This window comes from Aptenodytes forsteri, unplaced genomic scaffold, assembly GCF_000699145.1.
Source record: "Aptenodytes forsteri isolate BGI_AS27 unplaced genomic scaffold, ASM69914v1 Scaffold255, whole genome shotgun sequence".
In the NCBI taxonomy this organism is placed as follows: Eukaryota; Metazoa; Chordata; class Aves; order Sphenisciformes; family Spheniscidae; genus Aptenodytes; species Aptenodytes forsteri.
This window is the reverse complement of record NW_008794888.1, coordinates 2,617,965-2,630,688: the sequence shown is the minus strand read 5'-3', so window position 1 is coordinate 2,630,688 and position 12,724 is coordinate 2,617,965. Positions and strand designations below refer to the sequence as shown.

The window sequence follows — 12,724 nt, the reverse complement described above, 5'->3', positions numbered from 1 at the left end:
GGCGGGGGGGCGCCGGGCGGCTGCACACCAACCGCAGCCGAACGACCTGGGCCGTGTGTGGGCCCTGGGCCGGTGGGTGGAGCAGGTGCCGTGTGCTGAATAAACCTCAGTTGCAAATCCTTACGCAGAGGGAGTTAGGGACCCCTGGAGGACTGGGGTCACTGCTTACGTACCGCCCAGATCTTTTGAGGTGGTTATTGCCCTTTTGCAAAAAAAAGTTGCATCATATTTGGTGTTTCTTGTGCCCAGTGGGGGGGCTGCAATGGTCATGGGCACTACGCTACCTTTTGTAAAAATAGCATTCTAGGATGGACTAACAGTACAGCTGGAAACACTACTAGTAGTTGTTAGAAAATGGGAGAGCACTTACAACTACAGCACAAAGATAAAAGTGTAAGAATTGGATGCTGTTTGCATTACATGTCCTTGAGCAAAAGGAAAGCTGCTCAAATACTTTTGGTTGCTGCATAAGAGATAAAAATATTTTTCTAAATTGTTTAGCTACTCAGTGTAAATACAGTCACTACAGAGGCTTGTTGCTTAGTTCTCATGACACTGGTGTTCAGCAGCTTCCATATTGCTTAAGCAAACTGGACCTTTGTGTGCTCCTTTGTCATTGTCAGTTAAAATTAAATCTTTAAATATTGATACTGTGTATTTGGGGATTCTAAAATCTCTTATGTGCCTTTGAAATTGCCTTTCAGTGCTACAGCTGAAAATTATTCTTGTTACAAAACTGGCACAGATGATAATAGTGGCAGTGATGGCTTGTTGGGCTTTGCTTCTTTCAGGACTATAGATCTGAGACTGCTTCTGCAATATGACAAAGATACTTTTTTATACGTGATCTGCAGGAGCTGTTTGCAGCTGTGCTAAGGAGTAACACTAGCAACTTGGGAGAAAAAAGATGCCTCTTTCTCTTTCTGTTTTCCTGAAGACTAGCTGATCTAACTAGTTCAGTGCAGTATTTATTTTCACAAGGCCATGGGTTTTGTGTTCTGTCACTTTCTTGTTGGTTGCTGTAACTCCGACTTTCCTCTTGGGTGATTGTGTAGCATGACAAGCCTTGCGTTATTGTATCTGGAAAACTTCAACTCTGTGATTGTATTTTATTTTTCTTAGTCACTTAAATGCTTGGATAAAACATCCCATGTTTAAATATAGGTAAATTAAGCTTTACTTTGCTGTTATAAGTAAGGGCAACATATCAGCACAATAAAATCTATAAGCTACTCATAAAATTGTAGTTCTCCGGTACTCAAAGCCACTTCAAATTGTACGTGGCCCAGCCTGAAGAAGGGAACCCCTGCCACCTGTTGTGCTACCCGCATAAAAAGAAAGTACTTTGAAATCCTGGCATAGATGAGTGACTGAATAAACAGTTTAACACTGAAAAAGAAAGACTGATCCAACAGCAAATGCAGGGAAAATTAGATGATTAGAACTTAATGTTCAGAACTGCATTTTTAAAATTTTATTAGAGTAGCTAAAATAATGACTACAGTGTCCTGCAACAATATCGCTGATGCCCACAAGGTATCTGTTTAAAAACAAAACCACCTCCACCCCCAAACCTCCAAAGTAAAACAAAACCTAGCAGTATAATGTAACTTCTTTTTTTTTTTTAACTTAGAAAGCTTCCTTGGTAATGCAGTCAAAGGTGTGTGGAAGTGTATCTGGAGTTGTACTATTCTGTTTTGTCACCAAGTGTTCTCAAAACTCCTTTAAATGGAGGTCATTTAACAATAAATCCAGTTGTAGGACTGAGTCTGAAACTGATTTATTTTTTGAAATAAACAGTGCAACAGGTATTTCTTAATCATGCATAAGGTACATTTTTGTTGTAAAATTGAAGCATTTCAGGCTATCAAGGTGAAGATACTGAACTTTTTTTTTTTTTTTCTTTCTCCTAAAGTATCGCAGTTACAGATGCCTGGAATGCCAATGACAATGGGACAGCTAGTGCCAGGAGCGGTACCAAATATGCCTCACGGTGAATGGTCTGGATGTTCTGCGTATGCTGGTACTTACTCTGCTGCTGCTGACCCCATGTTGACTTACTTCAGTGCAATTGCTGGACAGATAAGATAGTATAAACAATATAACTCTATAATCAGCTGTGAAAACAACCCTAGTAAAGTTTTGTTTCATGCTTTTTTTCTTCAGTAGAAATACCTTAGCATGATGTTCCCAGTGATAATCATTCCTCTTCAGGTAAAACGTACAGTTTTCAACAATAATTGTAATTATAGGTGACAGTAGAGTTTACAGTACTACAGACTTGATAGACATGTTGCTGTTTAATAAGATAAAATTAATCAAAATATGTTGGCAGTTCATGTTCAGATTCTCACTGCTATCTCGAAATAGTGTTTCTTCTTTAGGTTCGCTGTACCTTATTATACGTGTTAGTGCTATAATTCTGTATGCAGATAACAGAACCTTAAAAGCCAGTTGTGAAACTTTTGAGACTAGGATTTCGATTGACTTTGTTCTGTACTGCATATGGAGCTTCACTAGAAAAGTATAATGCAGACATATAACTTCCCAGGTTAGCGTCCCAAGGAACTGGAGTTTCCAGAATGGTTGATGCGTGTTTTGCAAGGTGTTTCTTCTGGCATGAGGTCCCAAATCTGACATTTATGTTCTTAAAGTAAAGAGGGCAGGCTCATACATGTTGTGAGACTAAACCTATTTTTTGTAGATATGTATGGGATGTGCTGGCTTTGAAAAGTTATGTGGTGTTTTTTAAAAAGGAAGTATTAAATACTGTAGGTATTTTTATAATGTTGTTAATAGATAGTGATAGGAGTTGTTGTATTCCAAGAGTCTGCGTTAACATTCATTTGACTTACAGATGGTAATATGACCACTGCAATGTCACGTGTTAAAAGGAGTAATAGTCAGGGAATTCAGTAGTTCAGTACGGGGAAAAAGAGCAATGGAAGGTGGCAAGGATTCACAGAGGTCATGTGCGCAGCCCCACAGGTTATGAGATGGTTCTGGCTTCTGTGGTGTCGACACGCACCTTCTCAAGAACATAGATCTGCAGAAGCAACGTATTGGAAGATCTCTAGTTACAGGTGAGTGACCACCTTTTTTAGATTAGAGGGGCTTCTTTTTTTCTCTTTATATTTTAAATCGCGTAGGCTCTGAACCTCAGTGCTTCTGTTTCTGCTTAACATCCCTGCAGTAGGTGAGTAACAAGAGGAGATTTGAGGGGTAAAAGGAAAAGCATCTATTAATTATTTCAGAGTGGAAATGCTAATAATTTGGATACTAAGTATTGAAAACAAAGGTGTCATCATTTTAATCAACTTGCTGATTATCTTCACATGTAAATCTTGCATTAGAAAATGCTCTAACTTTGATAGTGTTTTTGAATATGTTTAGTGGATGTTTAATTACCTGTTTACGTGCTCACTGCCATTGATATGCTTTAAGCAGTGAGTTCTGCTTACTGCTTCCAGTTTAGATCAGGTGCGTTTCTCTTCTGGTGACTATTTAACAATGCAAGAACATTTTAGGTATCGCTACAGGTAATCTAATGCATTAAAAATCACTGATATTTTTTGCAAGTTAAATGTGAATTGTCAACTGTGACAAATGTGTGCGTTTGTTTTACAGGATGGAGAAGTAGATGCCGAAACACTGCAGAGATACCTAATGCAGTCTGGAGTCAGGAACCTATTATTGTAAGATACTGAGTTTTGCTGTGGCAGCCAGGCAGGTGCAGCTCGACGTTAAAGAGGGGTTACCACCACTGCCTTGCTTTCTGAGATGCAAAGTTGAGAAGACTGGGCTTTTATGCCTAATCTAATTCTGTCACCCTTCAGAATTAAATGATGATGTTAAGGAGGCTACTCCAAGACCGTAAGTTAATGTATCAGTTGATTCTGTAGTAGACAGACTGAAGATTAAAAAAAAAAAAAAAAAAAAGAGGGGGTGTTTTTAGTATCAGGCTACTTGAATGTTTTTTGTTTCTTTTTTAAATTGGATTCAAAAAAATGAATTCATGGTCACTGCCATGGCTGAAACTAATTATTAAAAATAATACCAATTACAAACTTCTGATTCTTTTGTTTTTTAATTACCCCTTCAGCCTTCAGATTAGAAACTTGCAGAATTATGATATCCATGTAGTATATATCTTTGTACATACTAGGACTTCAGTGGAATCTTGCTATCACTTTGAACCTCTGGTGATTATGAGAAACTTGAATTTTAAATTCTCTTAAATGGATAACTTTTAATACTAGTTTTGTTTGAGCATTTATAATGGGGTATAGATACTGATTATGGAGGCCTATTACTTGTATAACTGCTTTATTTGATTTGCATGTCTTGCACTTTGCAATTTTACAGAGTGGCTTTATTCATGTTAAGCTGACCACCAGCAGTATGAGCATTAGGAATCGGAGCTTCCATTAAACTTTCACAGTTTCTCAAAAGGAAAATTAAGATAAAGGTATGGTCATCATTCCTGATGTTGTGTGCAACTGTAATGAAATCATCAAAAGATCTGTAAAAAACATTTATCTTGGTATTAACATATAATTCAATTTGCATCTTAATATTGTAAGCATAATTCTTTAATTGATATTCACTGCTCTTCTGCTGCAGATTATTGCTGTGAATAGTCCTGCTTGCTAGTGGAGTAACTACTTTATTGCTGTGGGACGTTATTGCTGGATCACCACAGTAGACTGTGGAAGTTACCAGTAGAATGTAGGTAGCAAGATGTGAACTGTTCAGCTGACTAAATAATTTTTGGGCGTGCTCTAACTAATACTATGAAATGAGATTGAGGAATCGGTTTTGTTGCTAAAAACCCAAAAGCAGAAACAGCCTCGACTATCTCTTTGTACAATTTTGTGAATGCTTTTCATCTAGTAGATAAGTTATTTCTAATATTTGAATTTGTGGGTCCCTCCATTTGTCAGGATCGAAGTAGGCCATTCCTTTTGCATCTCACTGATAGTGTAATTGTACCTGTCACACTTCCAAAATCTCCAGACACTGACTTGCTTATTACTTCCTCTTCTAGTCCTTGCAGTGCACCATGGCATTCTGAGTGCTGAACTGCTGGAGGAAAAGAGGATCAACCTGTCAAAGTTCATGTTTGGAAGAATTGCTGTGAATGGAAGCTATTGTAGAGGTGTTTAACCTTCCTGCTTAATGAGACAACGTGCTTTGAGTGAATACTTCGATTTTCAAGTGCACGATTCGCAGCAATAAATATCTTTTGCATTTTACTATATTTAGAAGCATGGCTTTTTTTATCTGTACGTGTATAATTCCAGGCAAGTAAATTTCTGTGTTAAGCTCAAGAGCTTAATGAGAAGGAAAAGCTTATGGTCATATGTAATAGGCTGTGTCTTATAAATGGGTAGCTTGCTTACACAAATAAAACATCAGATACCCTAAATGCCATACGCGTTTTTTTTTCATTAGTAGCGGCATACACTCTCGGATGGCATACTCTGAAAAATGCTGCTGGTTTGGAGAAACCAGATCAGTGGACTCCATTAAAAACCCAAAATGTTCTAGGTAAAACTTTCTTACTGCTCCAGCTTGTTGCAATACAGTGGTTTTTTTGTGAGGCAAGCTCAGATAATACTATTTGAATACAGCTGGAATGGCCTTCAACTGATTGTATTTTTATAATCCCACCTAAGGCTTTTCCCCAAGGAGATCTGTGGGTGTGGTGTTCTGGTTTTTGGGTTTGTTACACAAATAAAACATCAGATACCCTAAATGCCATACGCGTTTTTTTTTCATTAGTAGCGGCATACACTCTCGGATGGCATACTCTGAAAAATGCTGCTGGTTTGGAGAAACCAGATCAGTGGACTCCATTAAAAACCCAAAATGTTCTAGGTAAAACTTTCTTACTGCTCCAGCTTGTTGCAATACAGTGGTTTTTTTGTGAGGCAAGCTCAGATAATACTATTTGAATACAGCTGGAATGGCCTTCAACTGATTGTATTTTTATAATCCCACCTAAGGCTTTTCCCCAAGGAGATCTGTGGGTGTGGTGTTCTGGTTTGTTTGGGTTTGTTTGGGGTTTTTTTTTGTTGTTTTTTCTTTAAGAGCTCAGCTTGTCTCAAAAGCTTTCAATGGCTATTCATCTGGATCAGTAAAATCACTTGCTGATTTTTTTTTTGGGGGTCTTGCATGCTAAACCCATTCCATGATTCACTCTAAATTCTCTAAAAGAAAATGATTCAAGCAATGGAAGTGTCTGGCTTGAAGACAGATATTTAGACAGCACTTTTCGTCAAAATATCTTGTGAAAATTTGGGCCTCAATGGATAGCAATTGTCAGCTTTATTACCCAGATTTTGTAACTAGATGTTATGTTAGATTTTTGAATTCCTCAGTCGGTGAACTTAGAGGGAGTAGACATGGATACAACTTGCAGTTCCACCTGAGGGATGGAGGTCAGTATGATACATGGAGATTGCCGTTTGCATAGGATTTTCTGAAAAGGTCTGATTTTGTGTCTCTGTTCTGTGTGCTTCAAGCCAGTGAGTGGTGTCCTGTGTAATCCTGTGCTTTTACGCTTATTCCCATGGTGTTATGTGTATACTAAATATAATTAATTTTTTTTTTCTCAGTGTTTTTGGTACAGATATATTCAACCTTTTTGGATCCCTGTTAGTGGTGTTTGCATTATAGTAACTAAATTCAAGTCAGTCACAAATGAAATGTTCACATCCTGTTGCTTATGACTGAAATAGTGCATTACATTTATTTGTGTATTTTTAGATTTCTTGCAAATAAGTTTTCTTGGTCATATAAAATATTGGATATATGCACAGTGTACAAGTGCTTTTATTTGTACAGTAAACAATTTTCCAGGAGATTTTTTCTGAAAGCAAAATAATAACTTACATTAACTGCATTATACAAAAACCTGTTATACGAACAGGATTTGCTACAGCTCATAGTAGTGAAGTATTTATCCAGACTAAGTTTTCAAAGCTTTCTTTGTATTTCCAACTTTACAATATCATAAAGTTTCAGTATAGAAAATGTAAATAATGCATAAAAGGGGCAAATGCCTCCTGTGGGAGGCTTTAATTTGGTCCATCTAATTTCCATTCCAAAGAGAGTAGCCATATTCTGCATTCATTAATAATCAAAGAACTTCCCCAGTGGGCATTAAAAAACCCCCAAGTAGCTAGATGAAGAAAAATGTTTCTTCATTAATAATGCAGTTCTATCTACTACTCATACATAGAGGTACAGTGAGAAAAAGCAAGCTTGCCATAGTGATGCCTTCGTGCAATTACAAGCTCTGGGACATGCTCCTTCAGTGTCATTGATAAAACTGGGTCTTGATTTTCATGGGTGATCTATTCTGTGGATCTTGTTTATTTTTTCTCTCATTAAGCTATTTGCTGTTTAACTTCTAATACACTCTTTTTCAAGTTTAGGGGGGGAAAAAAATGTATAGAGTAGATGTAGTATATAAGTGACACCGGGACTGCTGTATGACATAAGTACATATCATTCCTAATAAAACTGAAGGAAATTTTAAGTTCAGAGTAATCATGTTAAAGGCCCTTCTCCATGCTCTTTTTATTCCAGGTAAGGAAAAAGCTACTTAAAAATCAATTCTGTGTCTGGACAGCTGTTGAAAATATGCCAATGGCTGCATACCAAGTCTGTCTCCAGTCTGAATCAATTTTACAATTTACCAGTATTTTCATTAAAAATTTGACGTTAAATTTGAAAGTGAGATTAGGTCCCTTGCTTATTGTGTGTGGCTGCTAGATACTACAGATTGAACAAGTGCATCCCCCTGTATTTCAGTGGGGTTTGCATTAGTGATAATGAGGTAAGAGTAAACTAACAGGGAGTGTTGAGCTTGCATTTTCGTTTGTGTGCAAAAAAGGAAGGGGGGAAAAAAACCCCCACCCACTCTGGAAACTTAATTAAATGCATGATTGCAACCTTGTGGAGCAGCTGCAAGTAACGGTGTGGGTTTGAGTAGTGTCACAAATCACAGTTTAAAAACAAACCAAAATAAAATAATAATTAAAAAAAACAATCAAAAAAACCCAAACAAAAAACCCCAAACCCACAAACCGGTAGCCTCAGCACACAGACCTCGCTTATCAGACCCATTTTAATTCACTTTGTAGTTGCTCCTGTTAGTGAATGCAGGCACCAGGTCCGTGTTTCCTGCTTTGTCGGTCACTGTAATGCCCTTAGTACACCACTGTTAACTCGTACCGAATCTGGAGGCTCTGTTTGTCAAGAAGTGGAGGGCAGCTCTCTCTCACTTGAACATAATTACTCTGGACTTGACCGAGGATAGCACAAGATTAATTTGGCAGCAATTTCCTACAAGCAAAGTTCCTTATTCTGCAACAGGCGCAGTGCAGTGAATGTATAGCCTGCATGGTAACAGGGCTCAGTGACAAGCGTTGCTTCCTTCCCAGAAGAGCTCGGTGCTACAGGTGCTGAGCCTCAGAAATGTTAGTCTCGGTGAAAGAGGAGATTAAACTCTGAGAATCAGAACTCAAGAGGGGTGGTTGGTCGCCTACAACTGCCTCCTTGAATGTAAAACCCGCTGTGTGAGTTCCTGTGTCTCATCTGCTGGGCCACCACTTTCTCATTCTTGGAAATACCTGGCAACTACAGGTTTCAAAACGGGGAGTAAATGCTGACATTTGAATTGCAGCTATCTTCGCTTAGGCTTGTCTCATGTCTTCACTAACCTTCTGTGAAGGATTAGGATGTTAAAAGATACTAAATTTTGATATCTACTGTTTATTTCTGGCTATGAGGCTTATCCTTAAGCTCTTGTGGATATCCTACGTTTTACTAAAACTTTTTTAATGGCTTGGTTTCATGTAGGTTGAAAGAATGCTAAAAGAATAGAATTACCCTGTTCTAAAAGCCTGTCTGAATGAAAAAACTAAAAAAACCTGGTGCATTGAGCAGAACAGATTTTTCTGCTTCATGCATCAACATTTGATGCCAGTTTAACTATGTGGGCTTTTTTTTTAACCTTAAATAACTAGAAAGTGCGAGTCATGCTTGGAGCGTCCACAGATGAAGTTAATCTAACGTTTTTTCCAAGGAAGACTGTCTTACAATAGCTTTGCCATTAGCTAGAAACTGAGATTCGTTGGAAGCAGCAGCTTTCAGTTTTTTGAGTTCTGATCAGTTAAGTCTTTGCTACCTAGAAATTCATTGTACCTAATCTCTTAATTAACAAAACGCGGTAGAACTTCACATATGACAGTCAGAAGATGCTAAAATCGTGTACAATGTCAGCATAATGAATAATGCTTTTTCAAAAATACTGTCTGTGCATTTTCATCATTTTTCTCATTGTCAAAATTTTACTGGATTTTAGTCAATTCCAGGTGACTGAATATAATTATAGTCCTCTACAGGAACTAAGAACTTGGGGAGTTGTAGCCTTTTAGAAGCCATTTGCTTTTGCTGTGGCAAAATACCATCAATTTGGGATTCTGAAAAATGTAAGAAGGAGGAAAATAATGTCTATAGTACTACTCCCAAAATGTAAAAAGTATTTATTGACGAGTATTTAAAGTTGGCAATGTACCAAGGAATTACAAACTGCAATGCGTTATTTCTCAGTACAACTAGCTTGAAATATATCACACCTATGTGGTGCATTTGAGGAACCTGTGCAGATGTTTTTGTGGAGAAAAATTCTTAGGTTTTCTTTAATGAAGTCGGTTTTTGTTACTGTGATATTGAAAATGCCACTATGATATTGATGCCACAAAAACATTTAGAAACATCCAAAAGCCAATTTCTGTGTCTGCAGAAGTATTGTTAAAACCACAAGCTGTTGCTCTGTTTAAGACTGAGCTCAGTATATGGGGAAAAAATCATTCTGTAGATGAATGGAGAGGAGGTGCCCACTAGACCCAATTCCCAATCTGATGAAAAATGTGATAACACGTAACTGCTGGCTCATTGGAATTAATTATTTCTGATTTAAGCCAATATATGAAGAGTCAAACCTTAAATACTAGCGTAGACATCTGTTCGCAGTGTAAGAATATTTAACAGGAGAGTGTAGAAACATCAAAGCTTCTAATCTGCAGGTGTGGTGTTACGCACAACTTTCATTTGAGGAATCCTGCCTTCCGCTATGCTGCTGTTGCAGTTTCTCACTATTCTATTCGTGTCCAGGCTAGCTCAGCAGCTCTCAAACGGGAGGACACAGAATTCATCTGTGGGCAAAACTCAAGTTGCTTCACCTAAGCAGGCAGGCAGAGGCCATGCGAAGCAGTGCTTTTCAGCTTTTTGGATGTTACTTCCAATGTTGGTGAGTCACGCGGAAGCTCTGATGAGTGACCTGCGCTCACCAGAGAGAGGAGATTGCTAGGACACAATCTGCAGCAGGAAAAGGGAAGGCAGGTTCATCCATGGGCAGCAGCTGTGAGGTGGGAGACCAGAAAACACGTGTTCGCTGAGTGAACAAAGGGTGGGAACGTGAAAGGAGAGAAAAGCATGCAGTTGGTCACATGCTTCCTGGAAATAGCAGTTAGGTAGGTCAAGACACGTGATTTATGTGTATTACTGTAAATCTGTGCATGTAGATGGACACGCACATGCAAATGGTGCGGGTTGCGGCACAGCTTAAATACTGAAAAGCAACACAATCTATCGTTTGCTTTAAACATTGAACTAGACCCACAGCTGGTGGAAGCTAATGGACTTCAAGGAGAGTTCTGCTCTGTACCATCTCACCTCTCACATTTGGAGTGATTGTCCCAGTTGCTTTGATACTTTGGCTACACTAGCTATTCTTGAATTTCCAGGATACTTCTCTGTATCTACAAGTTATAATTTATACATATTTGTAGCCACAGGTTTTAAATGTAAATAGCCAAGATGAGTGTTCCTAAGCTCAAGCAAGACCAAGACTTATCTCCTAAAGTCCTGAAAGCCTCTGTGGATATGTTACAGCTGTGTATTGTGATGCGTGGGTACGCAACCCTTACGTTATTCCCAGCTTGATTTGGATAACACAGACCCATTTCTATCAAGTCAGAAACAGACTGGGCTTAAAGGGAACCCTGCCCAGGAAGAAAACCCCCAAACAATAAGAGAGACAATTTTTGCTGTTTAGAAAATTAACACATTTCCAAAAACAATGGTTTGTACCTGTCTCTAGAAGAAAAAAGCTTGAAGCAGTGCATCTTCATCTGCTTCACGGTACCTCAACAAGAAAAGAAGGTATCTGAGAAGGCAGATCTTTCTTGGCAAGGAAGGGGCAGCTGGAGTATTGCCAACCAAGTTGTCGTCTTTCGCATTTTGTTCTTCATTCATTGGCAGATGTCTAGGGAGCTTAGAATCTCCATAACTTCGCAAAGTCTCCCTTAGCTGCCCCCATTTGAGATTTTTCTTCTCAATAAATACAGGCAAAGAGAAGGGAAGGAACAAAGCCTCTTTGAGCCAAGAAAAGGAGCAAGGGATGGAGCTTTTCCTTCACTTGGACTAATTGAAATAGTTGTCGCTTTTCCTCTTCCTCAACACTCCTTCCCCAGTCCACTTGTTTTGCTCAGTCTCTTTGCATTAATGTGAAATATCAAGTGATAAAATTGGACAAAAGGCATTTTGTAAAGCAATGCTCATGCATTATACTTTTTTCATTAATTTTATTTTTAATTTATACCAGACTCTTTTAAATGCAGCATAACCACAAATACTTTTTTAGAAAATGTGCTAGCTTGTTCTTTGCAACAGACATTAATATTAGTTACTAGATTGAGATAGAGCAGAAGTTGTTAACGCTTGCTATTAAAAAAAAAAAAAGCAGAAGCTATTTCACTTTGTTATTCAGCACTCCTGTTTCAGTGGAGTACATGCAGGCAGAGATTCTGACTGGCCCAATGATGCTGTCACCTAGGATCTGATCCTGCAAGGCACTAAGCAGCACAGACCTCCCCTCGTCGTGGTAGAAGGAAGAGCAGTCAGCACGTTGTAGCATTTGGACCTTTCAACAATCAACAGTAGCGTGAGGCAGAAGAAAATTTGACCGTGTATGGGAAGGGTTGGTTTCTCTTTTCACTTACAAAGGTATTCAGTTAATTCATTTTTGTATCTTTATACGCAAAGGTAAAGCAGAGCCTTGCTCAGTAGCTCAACACACTAATTTTAAATGAGAGAAGGTTCAGCCACCTTGGGTTTATCTACTGGCTGTGTATGACTAAAAATGTTATGTATCATTCTGACCCCAACATATAATATATGTATCTATTAATTTGAGGGTTGACCACTATTGCATTACTCTGTAGCACCAGTTTAGAACAGAGGGTTTAATTTGGTTTTAGTTGAAATTTAACTGCTCCCCCACTAACTGGGTTACATGCTTTTCTGAAACCAGTTCTCTTCCTAGAGGAATTTCACATTAAAGCTTTAAGATTAGAAAATCATATGAATATTTTTAAATATTTAAAAACAGTAATAAAAAAGTAAGTGCCTTCTAAAATAAATACAACTTTTGAAGCAGAATAATATTTTAATAAAATTAAATCTAAGTATTCACAAAGCATTATGCACATACAGTACATACTGTATTTAAAGCCTACGGACCTTAAATCATTTTATTCTAATGTAGTCAGCTTTGGACACAAGCTAAGCTTACTCGTTTTGTAATAAGAAAGTTTACAATTGTTCCTGAAAGTGATTTTACATATATACATATATATATAGCTCTATA

At 38.0% G+C, this 12,724-nt stretch overlaps 1 long non-coding RNA gene across 1 annotated transcript in view; it reads left to right on the top strand.

The window, feature by feature from the left end:
• LOC103895346 overlaps positions 1–5,419 on the top strand; it is an 8,250-nt gene extending 2,831 nt beyond the window's left edge. Inside the window, exons 2-6 of the long non-coding RNA XR_657363.2 lie at positions 1,916–2,023; positions 2,981–3,083; positions 3,628–3,873; positions 4,366–4,468; positions 5,048–5,419. This is a non-coding gene — a long non-coding RNA (uncharacterized LOC103895346). The remainder of the gene's footprint in view (positions 1–1,915; positions 2,024–2,980; positions 3,084–3,627; positions 3,874–4,365; positions 4,469–5,047) is intronic.
• Positions 5,420–12,724: the final 7,305 nt, after the last annotated feature.